Raw genomic sequence first — 7,015 nt, 5'->3', positions numbered from 1 at the left:
AATAATTAATTATATATATAAAGATATTTTATAAATTTTTAATATATATTTTATATAAATAAATAATTAATTTGATAATTAATTTTTTTTGTCTACACATAATTTAATTGGTGTTAATAAGATCTATAAAATTTAAAAAGAAAATATTTAACCCCAAAATCCGAGTCATTTTGCTCTTGGTATGTTATGAATTGTGCCAATAAGTGCTAACTCTGGATTCCAAGGTTGGTTAGCTCATGGTAGAGAAGTAGACTTCTGATCAATGACGATCTAAATATAAAAAGATTATCGGGATTTTTATAAAAAAAAAACTCTAAAATCTAAGTTAATAAAAATTCAAGAAGTAAGGAATTGGGTAGGATTGCTTACTTGTGACAGATTTTGTGCGTTTTATTTATAGTAAATGGCAAAAAATTTAGAAAGGATCCTAGCTCGATCCGTGTTAGATTTAGGCAATGCAAGATTTGGCTATGATTTTGCTCAAATTTGGCCTTTTTGGTCAGCATTCTCCCAAGAGGGTAGTGCTTAGGCCAGTCGTTATCCTTAGGTCTATTTTTTTTTTTGTCCACATTATTTTTCAACGAGATAAGTACTGAAAGTCTAGGATGAAAATTAAAATCGTCTTCGATCTTTTTTTATTATTAAAATCATCCTTAACATTACAAAACGTTATAAAATTATCATTTTTACAAAAAATAATAATACTTTGACAATTTTATCCTTAAAATAAAAATAAAAATAATATTAAAAAAAAGAAAACCCCACCCCACCCCACTCCTAACCTCTTCGGTCTCTCTCCTCCTTCCTCCCCTTCACCCCCAAAATTTTACCTTCCTTCAGATCTAACCAAACTCTTAGGCCCTGACCCTTCTTTCCAAGTTTCAACTTCCTTCTTCCACATTCTTTCGGATCGTCAGTGAGGGGGTCTTCCATGAGGAGATCATCGGAGGTGACGCCGCCCGCCGCCTTGCCGCCCTACCACACCGCACCACCACCACCTTCTTCTTCTTCTTCTTCTTCTTCTTCTTCTTCTTCTTCTTCTTCTTCTCTCCTCGCCGCCGCCACCTGTCTTCATTACCGCCGCCGCTCTTCGCTGCCGCCGCCGCTCTGCTCCTCAGAAAAAGGGGGAAGGGAACGCGAAGGAAGGAGGGGGTTTCGGGAAGAAGAGGGGGAAGGAGAAGGACCTCTACTCTGCTTGAACTTCTGCTTATGAAATTGTAACTTGATGATTATTAAACTTTTGGATCTGAAAACTAAAATTGTAGGTTGATGATTATTGAATTATTGTTTATTGAAATTGATGTGATTATTGAAATTGTTATGCTTCTTCTGCTTCTGATTTTCTTGTTTTGTGAATGTTGTTGTTAATTTGTTTTGTTATGAGTAATAAATAGTGAGAAAAGAGAGAAGGAGGAGGTGGAAGGAGTAGATTGGGTGAGGGGTGAGGGGTGAGGGAGTGGGCTAAGGGGGTTACAGGAGGGTGAGTGAGGAAGTGGGATGAGGGAGTTACGGAAGGGGAGGAGAGAGGAGGAGGGAGGAGTTTGTTTTAATTTTTTAATATTATTTTTAATTATTTTTATTAATAATAAAGGATAATATGGTAAACAAAAATAAAATTGAAGTGGAAAAGGACGATTTTATAATGTTTTGTAACGTTGAGGATGATTTTAATAACAAAAAAAGGTCGGGGACGATTTTAATTTTGACCCAAGATGTTAGGGACGATTTCAGTAGTTATCCCTTTTTCAACTCAACAAATTAAGAACTAATTCGTCGTGAATCAAAATTTTATTTAATGGTCTGTTGGCCGCTATCCTTAGCTCCATTTTGAGAGCTGGGTCATAACATCCCTCCTACTTAAGAGGTAGTATCGTTCATACGAGTTTCAAATACCATATTCCAGTATGGGGTTATTCACTAGGGTTCTTGGCTTGTTGCACTTGCCATGTGATGCTTTGTGAATGTTGAGGATGTAACAATGACACTTTTCTTAGGGGGTAAGGTGTCAATCGGAGAACATGTGTGTCTTCTCATATGCGTGTCTCTTGCTTGTTAAAACGTGTAAACAAAGGTTTTTGATTTAAATATTTAAAGCTCTTTCTTTTTTTGATTCCATCGTTTTTCTCTCATTTTTGCAAGCATCATTTGGGTGAGGAAAGAAGAAAGCTATTGATAATCATCTTGCACTGTCATTTTCATGTTGTCATCATCTTTAGTTAAGTCGTTGTCTCTAAATGCTTACCTGAACTGTGCTTTGATTCTGCATCTATTTTAATTTTTCTTTCTTCTACAAGTATTTAGTTGTTGTTGGCCTTTGCTATCAGCGTTAGTTGCTAACTCGGCTACTAAACTTGCATCAAAATTGCTTTGTTTTACATTTGCTTCATCATTTCTGCTCTATTCTGTCTTATTGATGTCTTTAAATTTGTTTTGGTTTACACTATTGTGAATTTCCAATTATATTTATGAAATGGATCCGCTAGGAAGACAATGAATTATTTGTACAATGTGTACAATGAGCTATTGAGTTATAAAATGAACACCCCCATACAACTAGAATAACCATCCGAGTACTATGGATAATAAACATCTTCCCAAAAGCTTAAATTGATTTAATACCATGTCATGATACCACTCATCCCAAAAGATTCAGCGGATGGAAAAAGGTAATACTAATGGTTATATCTCTAATACTCCATAAACCTCTATTGTACACATTGTACAAATATTCCATTGGCTCTTTATACTTTTCCTTATGAAATTGGTATTAAGCTTACTTAACTTTAGAATATTTGATTTTTTTTCAAGTTTATATGCATTTTGAAAAACTAAATATTGGTTGGTAGCCGTATACATATTCTGAAATTGTTAAATGCTATGAAGCATGGACACTTTGTTGAATTGCTGTGTTTCTGTGTTAGATACATTTCGAACATGACACTCATCGATACTCGTCCGACACGTGTGTTTGTTGTGTCTAACCATGTCTTAATAAAAAATAAAATTTTTTTTCTAGACACGTTTGGACACACCTAAATACCATCACGTGTCAGCGTGTCTAGTCTTATTCTAAATGATCTTCGCTGCCGCCGCCACCGCTGCATCGCCGCCACCGCCGCCCTGCCGCCTGTGATCCGCCACTGTTCTTCTTCTTCTTCTTTTTTGAACTGGATTTTTGTTGTAGAATTTTTGAATTTTTTGTGAATTGTTGCTTAGTTTTGATTATTGCTTATTGTTGAGTTTTGCTGAGTTTTGATTATTGTTGTTGCTGAATTTGTGAATTATTGCTGAGTTTTGATTATTGTTGTTGCTGAGTTTTTGCTGAATTTGGTTATGGGAGGGTGAGAGGGTGAGGGGGTGAGGGAGTGAAGGGAGTCGGGAGTGGGGTGATGGGTGAGGGATGAGGGGTGATGGGTGAGGGAGTGGGCTGAAGGGGTTACGGGAGGGTGAGTGAGGGAGTAGGGTGAGGGAGTGAGGGAGTTATGGGAGGGGAGGGGAAGGGAAGGGGAGGAGTTTGTTTTAATTTATTATTATTATTTTTAATTATTTTTATTAATAATGAAGGGTAATATGGTAAAAAAATAAAATTGAAGTGGAAAAGGACAATTTTATAACGTTTTGTAATGTTGAGGATGATTTTAATAACAAAAAAAGGTCGTGAACGATTTTGATTTTCACCCCAGACCTTAGGGACGATTTCAGTACTTAACCCATTTAAAAAAAGTGCTACATATAGTAGAAAAATTATTTATTAGGCTCATTCTTATACAAATAAAAATTTTTCTTAGTTTTATATCTGTAATATTTCATACCAATTAACTTCAAAAAATTTAATTATTTTTTGAATAAATTAATAAAAAATAATACAAATAATTGTTTAAATAAAATTATATTTTAATTTTCATTCTATTACGTACAAGTTGAGGATAATTTGAAATAAAAGATAATGGACTTGTTATAACTATCATGTATTTTGTGCTTTAACTGCGTCATCATCTGAGAATCATGGCGCCTTCATGGAGACCGGTTCTTCTACAGAATCAGTTTGGAGTTAGCCAACTAGCAGCAGCGACAGACAGCGTCTTCCTTTTCTATGGCAGTAATTTTTTCGGCTTTGAAGGTCCATTTATGGTAGAGGTGGAATGGAGTGAGTTCAAGAGCGTCAAAATCTATGGCTAGACAGAACAATAATAAAAACACCTGCTAGTAAACAAAACAGTAAAAATGTTTGAAGACATCACATCAACAATAACAAAGTAACGGAGGAATTCGATTAAATTTTTCTGAATTTTTTTGGTGTAAAGATAGCCCTCTGTTAAACGAGCGAATTCGTTTTTTTTGTTAGTGTCAGTTTGTTTGTTCACCCCATAACAAAAAAAATAATAACAATAATAAATAAATTTAATTTACCTAATCACTTTTGATAATAGGTTAACTTTTAAAGAGTGCTGCACTCCCTATTTTACTTGGAGTGCATTAGCTTTAGCCTTCATTTAATCACACATAATTAGATAAGGTAATTTATCTTCATGTCTTTGATATTCCATTATTGTACTGTTTTACTTTTAATGTAATTTTATTTATTTACTGAAGAGTACTGTCGCTGCAGTTGGTGAAAGGTGATTTAGGTGGACTATCGTTATCTCTTTAGGCCTTTAGGGGCATTATTGCATTTAAGAAATTACTTTTACATTTTTTTTTCTTTTTCTTTTTTATTCTAGAGATTATTATTTTTTCCTATGTGTTGTTAAAGGGTTCATTTCTATCAATAAAACACTTTGTTGTTGTCGTATCCGCGTGTCGAATACATTTTGGATACGATGCCGTCTTAATAAAAAATAAAAAAAATTTTGAACACGTATGAACACATCTAAATATCATCACGTGTCGATGTGTTCGTCTTATTTATATTATTATTTATTAAAACAAAAAATATTTTAAATACTTGATATAATTAAAATAAGATATTAAAAATAATTAAAAAAATAATTTATATTTTAATATCAATAAAATATCAAAATATCATTACGATTTATCTAAAAAATACTTTATATTTTATATATATGCGTGTCCCGTATCTTATAAGATTTTAAAATTCATGTGTCGGCGTATTTCGTATCGTGTCGTATCCTGTGTCTGTATCAGTGTCCGTGCATCATAAGTTAAATGTGTTAAAATTTTTTATGATTTGAAAATAGATTTGAGGATGAAAATATTAATTGGTTTGATTTGATTTTATGTATATTTAAAAGATTAAATGGTATGCTATACTTGTAATTAATATATTTTGAATTAGTTCGAAAAATTGAGACTAAAACATTGTAGTTAACTAATGACAATGAAGACATTGATCTAAATACATCTAACTCAGACTTTAGTTAATATGAGTGGTGCTATACTTAGAGGTAGAGTTGCACTCAATTTCATATTGTTTAATTTGATTTTTAGATTGAGATTCCATATTAATTCACTTATCTGTTATTAGTTATTATTTTTAAATAAAATATAATTTTTATATTATTTCTCGCTCATATGATCTATGAGTTATAAATATATTGTTGATTTGCTGAGTTACAAAATTTATTCTGTATTTTCTTTCCAGATATAGGTACTAACCGTTGTCCTCTTTCACCAATAATTCCTTGGTATGAAACTTATGAATTTGAAGGATAATGATTTGCAATGTATGTGTACTCTATTAAATTCCAAGGCATTTAATACTTCATACTAGGGGTGTTTTATGATCTGACTCGATTCGAAAATTTGGTTTAGTTTAGAATATTTTAGGAGTTAAGTGTAATTTTATTGGATTTAAGGTCGGGTAAGGATCTAAAAAATAGACTCGGTCATTATTTTGGGTCGGATCCAGATCAAGACGAATCTGGTTTCACTCGGCTTATGTGCATCTTAAAGGAACTAAAAAAGATATATATGTTTTAAATTAATTTTAATATTATGTTATATTAATTATAAGCTTATTGTTTTATTTTTAATTACACTTATTGAATTAGAAAATAGATAAAAGAAGCATCAAATTAGAATTTATGGACAAATTCAAATTTAATTATGGATATTAACTTTTTGGTAACAAGTTTCTTCTTTATAAATAAGTGCATCATAAATAAGTTTCTTTATAAATTATTGTTAAAGCTTTAAATACCTAATTTTCACCTGGTTTAGACCCGGTATAATTGTGGACCGAAAATATTTAAGTTTTATCGGATATAGAGTCGGATTAGGATTTAAAAAATAGACTTAATGTATATTTAAGGCCGAGTCTGAATTAGAACAAATCCAATTTTATCCAATCCATAAACACTCCTACTCCATACAACATGAACAGACCCAGTTGCATTTAAATATTTTTATTTACATCAAAGGTTAGTGAGTTTATTCGTTCGGGCCTGCTACACATACAAGCCTACAAGCAAACAAGTTGGCCCAGCCCAAACAAAAATCACGCGCATGAAGAGAGATAAGATGGCGCATCAAAATCACGCGCTCAACATTCGAACGGTTACGTATGGCAGACTCTTCCACTTCTTCCACTTCTTCCATTTCTCAAGGCGCTTTCAAAACAACGAAACCCTCTCATTTTCGAGCGAAAATCAAGTTTCAAAATATAGAAATCGTAGTTCGAAAACTGCATCAAAACACCATCAACCTCTCTGTGAAGAATCTGAAGAAAAAACAAACCAAGAATACTCAACGTAAGTCCATTAAAATACTGTATATTTTACTTTTCTTCTACGTCGTTCTTCTAGGGTTTACTATTACTCTTGCTTCTTTGTTACACTGTTCTAAGTTATACGTCGTTCTTCTAAGTTCTACGTCGTTCTACATTGTTATTCTAAGTTCTCCTGCTATTTTTGTTGATTTTTGGGGGTTTATTCCGTAGATTCGGGGGTGTAAACTGCTTAACCTTGAAATGTGGCTTGATATTGAAGCATGGTTGAGTGATATCTGACTGATATCTATATGGATGTATCTGAATAATATCTATGGGTGTATCTCA

Source organism: Arachis duranensis, chromosome 9 (genome assembly GCF_000817695.3).
Source record: "Arachis duranensis cultivar V14167 chromosome 9, aradu.V14167.gnm2.J7QH, whole genome shotgun sequence".
In the NCBI taxonomy this organism is placed as follows: domain Eukaryota; kingdom Viridiplantae; phylum Streptophyta; class Magnoliopsida; order Fabales; family Fabaceae; genus Arachis; species Arachis duranensis.
Note: the sequence above shows the minus strand (reverse complement) of the source record.